The sequence below is a fragment of the Notolepis coatsorum genome (assembly GCF_963971535.1).
Source record: "Notolepis coatsorum genome assembly, chromosome: 14".
Lineage (NCBI taxonomy): Eukaryota > Metazoa > Chordata > Actinopteri > Aulopiformes > Paralepididae > Notolepis > Notolepis coatsorum.
In genome coordinates, this window is record NC_140178.1 from 113,446,302 (window position 1) to 113,459,929 (window position 13,628).

The following is a 13,628-nucleotide window of genomic DNA, read 5'->3' on the forward strand; positions in this document are numbered from 1 at the left end:
CCGTGCATATAAATATGGCGCAAGTAAATGTAGAAGTCCTCTTATCCCTTAGTCCTTTACCCTTCTACCCAACTAAGTAACAGAACGTGAAGCCTCACCCACGATACCGCGTGCGTTGTAGTATGGCCTGTTTGGCCTTAGAATAGCATCGAGACCTCGTGCGAATTAATAACTGAATTGTCATAGTTTGGCACTGTACCGTCGAGTGCGACGTATTTCTATTAGGTTAATAATAGTCTATTATGTATGGTGCATCGTGCGGTTAGAGTTCTAAAGTGAGCAGCATCCCCATCGCTTCCTCGTGTTATCTAGAGTCTTAACCAGGTTGGGCAGACCACACGTGGCGCTTTCATCCGAGGAGTTCTAGGCGAGGACCGAGTGGACCTGTACATTGGATTACCTACCCGACGACTGCTGAGCCCTATGCGGCATGGAATATATATTTGCTTTGGTACTTTGATTTGTGGAGCGGATAATCGCCAACACCGGTGAGTGTTGGATTTACCCCGAGAGGAGTCAAGGTGAGACGGCGCTCAGACCAGACTGAGGTCGCCTCGCTTCTTCTTCATTGTGGACCTACAGCTACAGCTACAGCCTACAAGAGAGCCAAGGTGTATTCATCTGTGGATCAAGATTCTACTGCACTGTCTTCTGTACCTGAATTCTCTCTAGAAATCGTTGACCAGACGGGCTACTGCCGACGGCTCTCCTACCCCCCCTACCGGCCTACAACCAGGAGGACCCCTTCCAGAATTATCCTGCTATATCATTAAGAGTACCATAGATCTAATTCCCTAAGAGCCAGGTTGTATACTTGCTTCCTGCGTAACCAGAGATTGGACATTCAGTGTTGATTTGCCTACGAGTACTCATTTGCCTTACAAGTGCATTCAAATCATAAATGTAATAGTAACTATTATATGTACCTTTTGCTATATATTAAATATTTGATTATTACCTTTGTGTGGACCCGATTTCATTGTGGGAAAGTGTTCATCATATTTAGATATCGTGTACTGTATGGCCAGTAGTTAAAGTACATAAAGCGGTAGTGGTTTAATGATACCATACTTATCAATACAGTCAGGGAATTGTACCCCTCAGTTACAATTGGTCCTTCGAGCCGGAGGGTAATTAGCGTAATATTAATATAGTGGTATTAATATTGAAATGGCCTATGATGAACACTCCACGAAACGGTCCTCCTAAAGTAGAACGCCCGCAGCGTAGACGACAGCCACCTCAGTACTTAGAGGATTACGCTGCCAGTATACTACCTAGCCTTCTACAAACGGTAAACGCGGTAAAAGTAGAAAGTAAAATTATGTCCGACCCTATCAACCAGGATACCCCGACCACAGAGGCCCTAGTGGGTTCTAATGTAACTGACCAAGCTCACGGTGGGGACCAGGAGGGAACTGACACGACTTTACCCCCCGCCAAGACCGAAGAAGTAGTCCCCCCAGAGCTCCGGGAGGAAGACAACCCTCCAGAGATGGAACTCTGCACGGAACAAGATGAGGAGAGCGCCGAGGAGATAGAGCTCCAGGACTCCCCGCAGGGGAACGCATCCCCCACGGGTACTGCCAGGAGCGGATCACCCCAACCAGCGTCTTCCCCCAGCGAGGCGGAGAGGATGCTGGCACAGGCGTTCCTCGCCATCCTAGCAGCCGCTACGGAGCGCGATCGACTCCAAGCACAGACGCTTAGCGAGCGCGAACATTCTACCATTGAAAGAGAACGCCTCCAAGCGCAGCAACGGAGCGAAGAAGAGCGCGTACGTCTGGAGCTGAGACGCCTTCAAACGGAAGAGAATATGGTAAGAGACCACGCCGAAGCCCAGCGCGCCGCCGCCGAAGCCCAGCGCGCCGCCGCCGAAGCCCAGCGCGCCGCTGCCGGTGCCCAAAGAGAAGCAGAGCGCGACATCGCTCTCATCAAGCGCGAAGCCGAGCGCGACAGACTACAAGCCGAGCGCGACAGACTACAAGCGCAGCTAATGGAGCAGCTGATCACCAGGGCAACACCCCCTCCCTCCACAAGGGGTTCCAGGGCCTCGTCAAGACACGGGTCAAGGGCACCCTCCCCTAACCGATTAAGCGACCCTGAGCCCGACCACCAGAGAGAGCCTACACCCCCCTCCGAACTCCTTCCCCGACCGGTCCAAGTGAGACCCAGCTACAAGGAAGGAACGGCGGACACCGCGGAGAGGCTAAATAGACGACTACAGGATCTAGAAGACCTGGCAGAGGAAGAAGAGGGAGAAGAGGAGAGTCAAGCCCGACAGCAGCACATTACTCCACAGGACCAGGAGGTCCAGTACAGCCCAGGCTATACCCCCGCGGCTCTGCGCTACAGACCCCCGACTCTATTCACGGGTGAGCATGACGCACGACCAGTCCCGAGGAATAGTACCTGGACCAGCGGGCCATGGTACCCTGCCGGTACCACCGAGAGGCGTAAGAGGAGACTCGCCCAGGAGGCCTCTCTTCCAACGCTCACCGATGTGCCAGCCATCCACGGCGTCATACATTGGCACACCGACGTTTCCAGACTTCACCCATGAGAACCGAGCACAGTACACGGAGCTACGGATGTGCTTAGAGACAATGATGGTGGATGTAGCTGATGAACGCCACAAGTATGCTATCCTATTGAAGCACCTGAAAGTGCCCAGAGCGCACAACATAGCGCTGGCCTATGCCACCTCTACTACCCCATACACAGCGGCTCTAGCAGCACTAGACCAAAGATATGGACGTATATGGGATTACGTAATACAAGAGATAAGGCATATTGACCGCCTACCCCCAGCAACAGACAATCGCTCACTAGACGACCTGTCTATCAAAGTACAATCCCTGGTAGGGATGCTGGGGGCGCAACGAGAAAAGGGTATGCACGAACTATACGCAAACTCGAACGTCGAGAGGATTTTAGAGAAGCTGCCGCCCGCCCGACAGGAGCGCTTCAGGCGGCAAAGAGACCACCGTGATCCTAACGGTCCCGAGCCATCCCTCCTAGACCTAGCCGACTTCCTGGCGAGAGAAGTCAGCAGCCTACGGCTGGATACGTTCGTGCGGAGCACACCAAGCTCCAGAGAGGGACCTAGGAGAGCAAACGATGGCCGAAGATCGGTGACTGTCATGCACCAATCAGAATCAGTACCGAGCAGCAAGAACCACAGTACCCCCTCGATGAAAGAGAAGTGGAAGATGGTGTGCCCGTACTGCGAGAAGGAACACTGGTTGTCACAATGTGACCTGTTCAAGAAGATGACCGCTGAAGAAGTGAGTCACTGGATAAAGTCCAACAGGCGCTGTTACCGATGTGCGCGCAGTCACATGGCAGCCGAGTGCCGCCTCAAGAAGAGGTGTAGTCGGTGTGACGGAGCCCACCTAGATGTCCTACACGACAGTAACAGAAGAAAGCCCGCACCATCCAGCAGCACAAAGGCAAGTGTTATGTACATTGACCCCGCTAGCAGCAGCGGCGCCCAGGTGCTCTTAAAGGTGGTCCGCGTAACACTGAGTTACCAAGATAAGGTCATGGACACTTACGCCGTCCTTGATGACGGGTCAGAGAAGACCCTTCTCCTCGCGTCCGCTGCGGCCCAGCTGGGGCTGCGGGGGAGCGAGAACCAGATGGCGATTCGGACAATAAGAAGAGATCTAAAGACGATAAAGGGCGAGAATGTCTCCTTCACTATCGCAGCAAGCGGGCAGCCCGAGAGACGGTATAGGATTACTAATGCTTTCACCAGCCAAGAAATAGGACTATCGCAGTACACCTACCCCATCGCCAAGCTGATGGATAAATATGTGCACCTGCGTCAACTCCCTATCCCGCTCATAGACGGTGCCACCCCGACCCTGCTGATAGGCTCCGACCATGCAGACCTCATAGTCCCGATAGACCGGGTCCATACAGGACCCAGAGGTTGTCCTGCAGCAGTCGAGACCCGCCTAGGATGGACATTACAAGGCCCCCTCGCCAAGTCTCTTACCGAACAGCAGCCACTGGCTGCCTCCACTCCGGAGCGACAGAAGAAGACACCACACTCCTGCAGCATGTCGAGAGGCTATGGACACTAGAGACAATGCCCTTTAAGAACGAAAAGAAAGACATTCGTTCTAAGGAAGATATTTACGCCATAACCCTCCTCGAGCAAGGGACAAAGAGAGTCACAGTCAACGGAGTGATGAGATACGCAACTCCACTCCTGAGGCGAGAGGGAATGCCCACCTTTCACGCCACAAAAGAGGCGACGGAGCGGTATCTATTGAACACAGAGCGGCGCCTAGCCAAAGACCCCGCTCAAGAGGCTGTGTACCGCGCTGAGATTAACAAGCTAATCACAGCGGGACACATAAAGAAAATTGACATTAAAGAGGCCGATCAGACGACCGAATCATGGTACGTGCCGCACCACAAGGTCCACCACAACGGCAAGGATCGTATTGTGTTTAACTGCAGCTACCAGATCGGATCACAAAATCTGAATAAAGAGCTCCTGGCCGGCCCAACACTCGGCCCCTCTCTACTAGGCGTGCTACTACGCTTCCGCCAGGACAAGGTGGCTATCAGCGGCGACATCAAAGGGATGTTCCTGCAGGTGAGACTAGTGGAGGAGGACAAGCCCCTGCTGCGGTTCCTATGGAGAGAGAGGATCGGAGATGAGCACCCAGCCATCTATCAATGGGAAGTCCTCCCTTTCGGAACCACATGCAGCCCATGCTGTGCTACGTTTGCACTACAAAAACACGTCGCAGAGGACCCAGCAGCAGATGAAGAGGTCCGACAAAGTGTGACAAATAGTTTCTACGTGGACAACTGTTTACAAAGCGTCTCGACGCCAGAAGAAGCCGAGGCTCTCCTACTCAAGCTCCGCGCCTCCCTGATCAAAGGCGGCTTTGATCTCAGGCAGTGGGCCAGCAGCGACCCGCAAGTACTGCGCAGCCTCTCCCCCGAGGACAAGGCAGCGAGCAGCGACACCTGGATGGCGACCATCCCAGGAGAAGCCCAAGAAATGACACTAGGACTAGTCTGGCGCTTCAAAACAGACTCGCTCCATTATAGACACAAACCCCTGACCAAGGAGCAGGGAAGGTCGACGGCAATACCGACCACCAGACGGAGTGTATACAGAACACTCGCCAGACAATATGACCCGTTGGGATGTATTCTACCTTACACCACCAGGGCAAAGATGATTGTAAGAGCGCTATGGGACAAGGACCAGGGCTGGGACGATCCCATACCCGAACACCTTGCATCCACATGGAGAGAGTGGGAGACGGAACTCCGCTCACTCCCAGGTGTTAATATATGCCGGAGCTACTTCCCACCCACAGTGAGGCCAGAGACATGCAAGATCGACCTGCACGTATTCAGCGACGCCTCCGAAGTAGCCTATGGTTCAGTGGCCTACTTGCGTGCCCGAGAGGAGGGAGAAATACATACTGCTTTCATCCTGGCTCGCTCAAGAATAGCCCCACAAAAGCAACAATCTATCCCGCGTCTAGAGCTCTGCGCAGCCCTAGCAGGAGCGCAGCTCGCCACGTTAATCCAACGTGAACTCACCATCCCGGTGCAAAGAACAATTTTGTGGTCAGACTCCACGACCGTACTCACATGGATCCGGTCTGATTCGTGCAGATACAAGGTCTTCGTGGGAGTCAGAGTCACCGAGATTCAAGAGTTAACAGAAGTAGCGAGCTGGAGGTATGTGGACACCAAACACAACCCAGCTGACGTCATCACCCGGGGAATGTCCCTGGATGACCTCACCCGTCACAACCTCTACAGTGACGGACCAGAGTTTCTCAAGCTCCCCGAAGGAGAGTGGCCTACACCCACCCCACGGGAGGCGAGTAAAGAGGAGGCCGAAAACAAGAAACCTATGTTCTGTGGATTGAACACACTCGTCTCCACAGACCCCGACATAGACGATTGCCTCACCCTACAGAGTGCGTAGCTAAAGACATTTCTGTGGCACCACCCAGAGGTTCAGCCCACAACTGACATTTCAGCAGCTGACTACGAAGAAGCAGAACTTCTTCTACTACAACGAGCCCAGAGAGACTCGTTCCCCGATGAGCTAGCCTGTCTACAGGGAGCAAAGCCCGTCCCATCAGACAGCAGACTGCTCCACCTAGCCCCCGAGAGCGACGCCCATAGTCTCATCAGAGTGGGTGGTCGTCTGCGGAGAGCCCCAGACTTACCGGATGACGTCAAGTACCCGATAGTCTTGAACAGCCGACACAAGGTCACAGAGCTGATCATAAAGAAATACGACGAGGATGTGCACCACGCAGGGGCAGAGAGAGTCTTCGCGGAGATCAGACGTCGTTATTGGATACTGCAAGGGAGAGAAGCAGTGCGGCGCTTCCAGCGAACCTGTCTAGACTGTCGTAAGTGGCGAGCCCAGCCCAGTATACCCCGGATGGCTGACCTACCTCCCTGTCGCCTCCGACTTGGCGACAAGCCTTTTCACTCCACCGGTATGGACTGTTTCGGCCCGCTGTATATAAAGAAGGGAAGAGGAACCGAGAAGCGGTGGGGTATTGTATTCAAATGCATGACCACCAGAGCGATACATATCGAACTCCTTCCAACCATGAGCACAGACTCATTCCTTATGGCCTTCCGAAGATTCACATCACGGAAAGGAAAACCGTCTACATTATTGTCTGATCACGGGACAAACTTCAAAGGCGGAGAAAGAGAGCTGAGAGAGAGCTTCCAAGCTATGGGCCCAGAACTTAAGACCCACCTCGCTCCATCCCAGATTTACTTCCAGTTTAATCCCCCGAACGCACCTCACTTCGGTGGAACTTGGGAACGAGAAGTACGTTCTATAAAGACAGCCCTGTACGCCGTGCTTGGGGCCCAGACCGTGGCGGAAGAAGTCTTAATGACAGTCCTCACGGAGATCGAGGGAGTATTGAACACTAAGCCCCTCGGTTACGTCTCAAGTGATGTAGCAGATGTCGACCCAGTCACCCCCAACACACTCTTGATGGGGCGGCTGGACCCCGCGCTACCCCAGACAATGTACAGGCCTGAAGAAGCGAACGGCCGAAGAATGTGGAGGTACAGTCAAGTACTGGCTGACAAGTTTTGGAACAGCTTCCTACTCCACTACCTACCGTCTCTACAGACCCACCAGAAATGGGTGAAAGAGAGAGACAATTTGACAGAAGGAACAGTCGTCATGATTATCGACCAGTCACTACCCTGAGCTATGTGGCCGGCTGGCCGCGTAAGCGAAGTGATCACCAGTGCCGATGGAAAGGTCCGAGCAGCTGAAGTGCTCGTCCAAGGGCGGACCTACACCCGACCCGTGGCGAGGCTAATAGAACTGCCAAGGCTCCCCGATACTATCGATGACGACCATGACCCCATGACTTTGTGAACTGACTGACCCTCACAGCGGACATTGAGTAGTGGACAGTGCGGTTAATCTGTCTCTGCTTAGCTAATTAGGTGGGACTAATTATGGTGCGGCTGTTACGAAGGATCAGATTAAACCGAATATATATATTTATTTATGGATATATATTGAATAGTATTTGTATATCGTTTGATATCCCTTGTATATTCCTTGTACATATACACGGAATATCCCTTTAGCCTACTATAGCCCATAATAGTTCATTCTCTTATTGGACAAGGACCTGGCGCCAGGGGACAAGCCCCTTGGAGCCAAGTTCAATGGTACCGACGAGACATGTCTCTACTAGCCCCGGCTCTGCGCAGGAATACGGCTACCGAAAGGAGAGTGGCACTATTTGTTCACCGTGCATATAAATATGGCGCAAGTAAATGTAGAAGTCCTCTTATCCCTTAGTCCTTTACCCTTCTACCCAACTAAGTAACAGAACGTGAAGCCTCACCCACGATACCGCGTGCGGTGTAGTATGGCCTGTTTGGCCTTAGAATAGCATCGAGACCTCGTGCGAATTAATAACTGAATTGTCATAGTTTGGCACTGTACCGTCGAGTGCGACGTATTTCTATTAGGTTAATAATAGTCTATTATGTATGGTGCATCGTGCGGTTAGAGTTCTAAAGTGAGCAGCATCCCCATCGCTTCCTCGTGTTATCTAGAGTCTTAACCAGGTTGGGCAGACCACACGTGGCGCTTTCATCCGAGGAGTTCTAGGCGAGGACCGAGTGGACCTGTACATTGGATTACCTACCCGACGACTGCTGAGCCCTATGCGGCATGGAATATATATTTGCTTTGGTACTTTGATTTGTGGAGCGGATAATCGCCAACACCGGTGAGTGTTGGATTTACCCCGAGAGGAGTCAAGGTGAGACGGCGCTCAGACCAGACTGAGGTCGCCTCGCTTCTTCTTCATTGTGGACCTACAGCTACAGCTACAGCCTACAAGAGAGCCAAGGTGTATTCATCTGTGGATCAAGATTCTACTGCACTGTCTTCTGTACCTGAATTCTCTCTAGAAATCGTTGACCAGACGGGCTACTGCCGACGGCTCTCCTACCCCCCCTACCGGCCTACAACCGGGAGGACCCCTTCCAGAATTATCCTGCTATATCATTAAGAGTACCATAGATCTAATTCCCTAAGAGCCAGGTTGTATACTTGCTTCCTGCGTAACCAGAGATTGGACATTCAGTGTTGATTTGCCTACGAGTACTCATTTGCCTTACAAGTGCATTCAAATCATAAATGTAATAGTAACTATTATATGTACCTTTTGCTATATATTAAATATTTGATTATTACCTTTGTGTGGACCCGATTTCATTGTGGGAAAGTGTTCATCATATTTAGATATCGTGTACTGTATGGCCAGTAGTTAAAGTACATAAAGCGGTAGTGGTTTAATGATACCATACTTATCAATACAGTCAGGGAATTGTACCCCTCAGTTACAGTGCGAATACACTCAGTGAGCGATGTCCCAATAATAATTCAAGTGATAATATCTTCGGTGTGAATACACACAGTGAGCAAAGTTCAAACAATAATAAATCACAATGAACAATCCAAAAAACAGGCACAGGGTGAGAGACAGACTGAACAAAAAGCAGGATCTCTTCAGTGTTTACACACACGAAAAATGATAGGGTCAAAAGACTGTCTTGCAAAACTCACCCAGGTGCTGTGTGTAAAGAGAGAAGATCAAACAGGGCGAGCGCGTCGTTACGGGGAACGGGTTGTCCAAGCGGAATACTTCTTGAGAGTCCTGGGAGGCAAAGCACAGGGAACAGCAGGCAACGGAAGGAACGGCAAATGCAGAGAATATATCAAAACGATCCAACAACACTTAATGGGGAATCAGGGTATATATAAGCAAAAGGAATGCTTAATGACAAGCTGTGACAGCTGCGGGATGAGATTGACAAGCGTGTGGTTGGGGGAGCACCAATCAAACGGCATCTACAGGAAGAAGCGTGTGAAGAGGAGAATGCAATTAATTAACCGAAATCCCTTAAAGGAACAGAGCGAGTTAGTGGGGACTGGGGAGCGGACCAATCATCACAGTACTTTAAGAAGCCTGTGGTGGGGAAAGAACCAAACCTCACATATTCACTCAGTTACAGTAACTACAGTATATAACCAGACCTGGTGCCATATCCACTCAGTTTCAGTAACTACTGTATATAACCAGACCTGGTGCCATATTCACTCAGTTACAGTAACTACAGTATATAACCAGACCTGGTGCCATATCCACTCAGTTTCAGTAACTACAGTATATAACCAGACCTGGTGCCATATCCACTCAGTTTCAGTAACTACAGTATATAACCAGACCTGGTGCCATATTCACTCAGTTACAGTAACTACAGTATATAACCAGACCTGGTGCCATATTCACTCAGTAACTACAGTATATAACCAGACCTGGTGCCATATTCACTCAGTAACTACAGTATATAACCAGACCTGGTGCCATATTCACTCAGTTTCAGTAACTACAGTATATAACCAGACCTGGTGCCATATCCACTCAGTTACAGTAACTACAGTATATAACCAGACCTGGTGCCATATCCACTCAGTTTCAGTAACTACAGTATATAACCAGACCTGGTGTCATATTATTCACTCAGTTACAGTAACTACAGTATATAACCAGACCTGGTGCCATATTCACTCAGTTTCAGTAACTACAGTATATAACCAGACCTGGTGCCATATTCACTCAGTTACAGTAACTACAGTATATAACCAGACCTGGTGCCATATTCACTCAGTTACAGTAACTACAGTATATAACCAGACCTGGTGCCATATTCACTCAGTTTCAGTAACTACAGTATATAACCAGACCTGGTGCCATATTCACTCAGTTTCAGTAACTACAGTATATAACCAGACCTGGTGCCATATTCACTCAGTTACAGTAACTACAGTATATAACCAGACCTGGTGCCATATTCACTCAGTTTCAGTAACTACAGTATATAACCAGACCTGGTGCCATATTCACTCAGTTACAGTAACTACAGTATATAACCAGACCTGGTGCCATATTCACTCAGTTACAGTAACTACAGTATATAACCAGACCTGGTGCCATATTCACTCAGTTTCAGTAACTACAGTATATAACCAGACCTGGTGCCATATTCACTCAGTTACAGTAACTACAGTATATAACCAGACCTGGTGCCATATTCACTCAGTTTCAGTAACTACAGTATATAACCAGACCTGGTGTCATATTCACTCAGTTACAGTAACTACAGTATATATAACCAGACCTGGTGCCATATTCACTCAGTTTCAGTAACTACAGTATATAACCAGACCTGGTGCCATATTCACTCAGTTACAGTAACTACAGTATATAACCAGACCTGGTGTCATATTCACTCAGTTACAGTAACTACAGTATATAACCAGACCTGGTGCCATATTCACTCAGTTACAGTAACTACAGTATATAACCAGACCTGGTGCCATATCCACTCAGTTACAGTAACTACAGTATATAACCAGACCTGGTGCCATATTCACTCAGTAACTACAGTATATAACCAGACCTGGTGCCATATTCACTCAGTTACAGTAACTACAGTATATAACCAGACCTGGTGCCATATTCACTCAGTTACAGTAACTACAGTATATAACCAGACCTGGTGTCATATTCACTCAGTTACAGTAACTACAGTATATAACCAGACCTGGTGCCATATTCACTCAGTTACAGTAACTACAGTATATAACCAGACCTGGTGCCATATTCACTCAGTTACAGTAACTACAGTATATAACCAGACCTGGTGCCATATTCACTCAGTTTCAGTAACTACAGTATATAACCAGACCTGGTGCCATATTCACTCAGTTACAGTAACTACAGTATATAACCAGACCTGGTGCCATATTCACTCAGTTACAGTAACTACAGTATATAACCAGACCTGGTGCCATATTCACTCAGTTACAGTAACTACAGTATATAACCAGACCTGGTGCCATATTCACTCAGTTTCAGTAACTACAGTATATAACCAGACCTGGTGCCATATTCACTCAGTTACAGTAACTACAGTATATAACCAGACCTGGTGCCATATTCACTCAGTTACAGTAACTACAGTATATAACCAGACCTGGTGCCATATCCACTCAGTTACAGTAACTACAGTATATAACCAGACCTGGTGTCATATTCACTCAGTTACAGTAACTACAGTATATAACCAGACCTGGTGTCATATTCACTCAGTTACAGTAACTACAGTATATAACCAGACCTGGTGTCATATTCACTCAGTTACAGTAACTACAGTATATAACCAGACCTGGTGCCATATCCACTCAGTTACAGTAACTACAGTATATAACCAGACCTGGTGCCATATCCACTCAGTTACAGTAACTACAGTATATAACCAGACCTGGTGCCATATCCACTCAGTTACAGTAATTACAGTATATAACCAGACCTGCAAACTGATAAGAAGTGAAAAGGTGACATGTTTACAAACCTGTAGGGGTTTGTGGGCATTGTCCTCCAGAAGAAAACCGTTGTGATTTTAACAAAGCACTCAGAGAAGAAAATAAATGGAAAAGACAACCCGTACAATTACATTTTCAGATCATAATATGAGGCTGAGATTCACTTTTCTTTGCTGCCGGTAGAACTGGAAGAGCCGTGGCGTGTCGCGCTAACCCTTCGAGAAGATTTGTGGTCCAGGCTTTAACTTTCCATAAATGTGTCCATAAATCCATTTAGTTAGATCCAACACTGTATGAATGTATCTTGTGATTATTATCAATTTCAGACGACAACAACTATTAGTGTAGCTAAGGGGCTACACAACCCTGACTGTATTGAAATGCTAGATTAAACCACTACTAAAGAATATTAATTAGCCAGACAGTATAGGTACACAAAATGGCGGACACTCTATTAACTGCGAGGGGACAGTGATACAAAGTTGAATAATCACTTTAATAGTAATAGAAAGCATACATATTATACATAGCGCAGATCTCCTTTAATACGATAATGTCAATGCAACGATGTCATAGGTAACGATAGTCCTGAACTACGAGTACTCGACCATTGATGCTTGGAATGGAGTGAGAAGAAGCGAGCAGCACGGGGAAAGCAAGATGGCGGGTGGAGACGGTAATTCTCTGGAGCTCCTACCCAAGAGAGCCGCAGACAAACTTGGGATAATCCTGTCATCGCTGGTGAGGAGGGTCTCGTACGGACCGGGTTCCTGTATTCCTAGCGCCCGATGGCAGGATTAATAGCTATTAGTCCAAAAAGCCCATTGGCATGGTTGCTAGCTAGTTAGCCCTTGTACACTTAGGCCAACCCGCATGTCGTCTTCAATAGGTAGTTAAATCCAGAACGCCGCTGGGTTCAGCTATAAGTCTCTCAACGTTACTTCGCTCGAACAAGTCACTATACTGTGCCAATAGTGGCTCGACAATATTATGTGGTATCTAATTAGCTGTACAGCTCTCTGTCAAGATACGTTGCTTGCCGTCCTGTTACTGCTGCCAAAACATTTCTTCTATATACACACACTCTGTCCAGGCATGTCCCAAGAACCCTGCGCATGCGCTCACGCTGTCTACGGCGTTAAGAGTGGAACATATACAAATAAGCGAATGATGAATACTGGTAGGTAAACAGATGACGTGAAAATATATATCTTATAAACAATATATAAGTTATACAAAATAATAAACGCATACTCTATGTGTTAATCTGGACCTTCAGAACAATTAGCGTTAGTTATTTCCTGGTTGACGTGATTTGGGACATGATGTCTGCGCCAAGCTCTTTTATTTGCATTTTCTCCACCAAAATTTGTCCTCTCAAATGGCTTTTGGAGAAGAGATATTATTTAATTTGGGGGCAGCTGTAATTCTGTCTCTTGAGACCCTGTGTTCATCATTGTCGTCATCACGTCAGTCCGCACCCCCTAACACACCAATGACTCTGCTTCGATTCCCGCTTGGGGACCAGGTTTCCGCGTTGCCAGGTACCCAGGTGGGGTATCTCCCGGGCCTTTCTGTGTGGAGTTTGCATGTTCTCCCCGTGCTCACAAGGGTTTCCCCCCCGATAAGAGAACCCAATGGAGAAACATGCAGAACAGATCGCTAACGCTGTCGCATC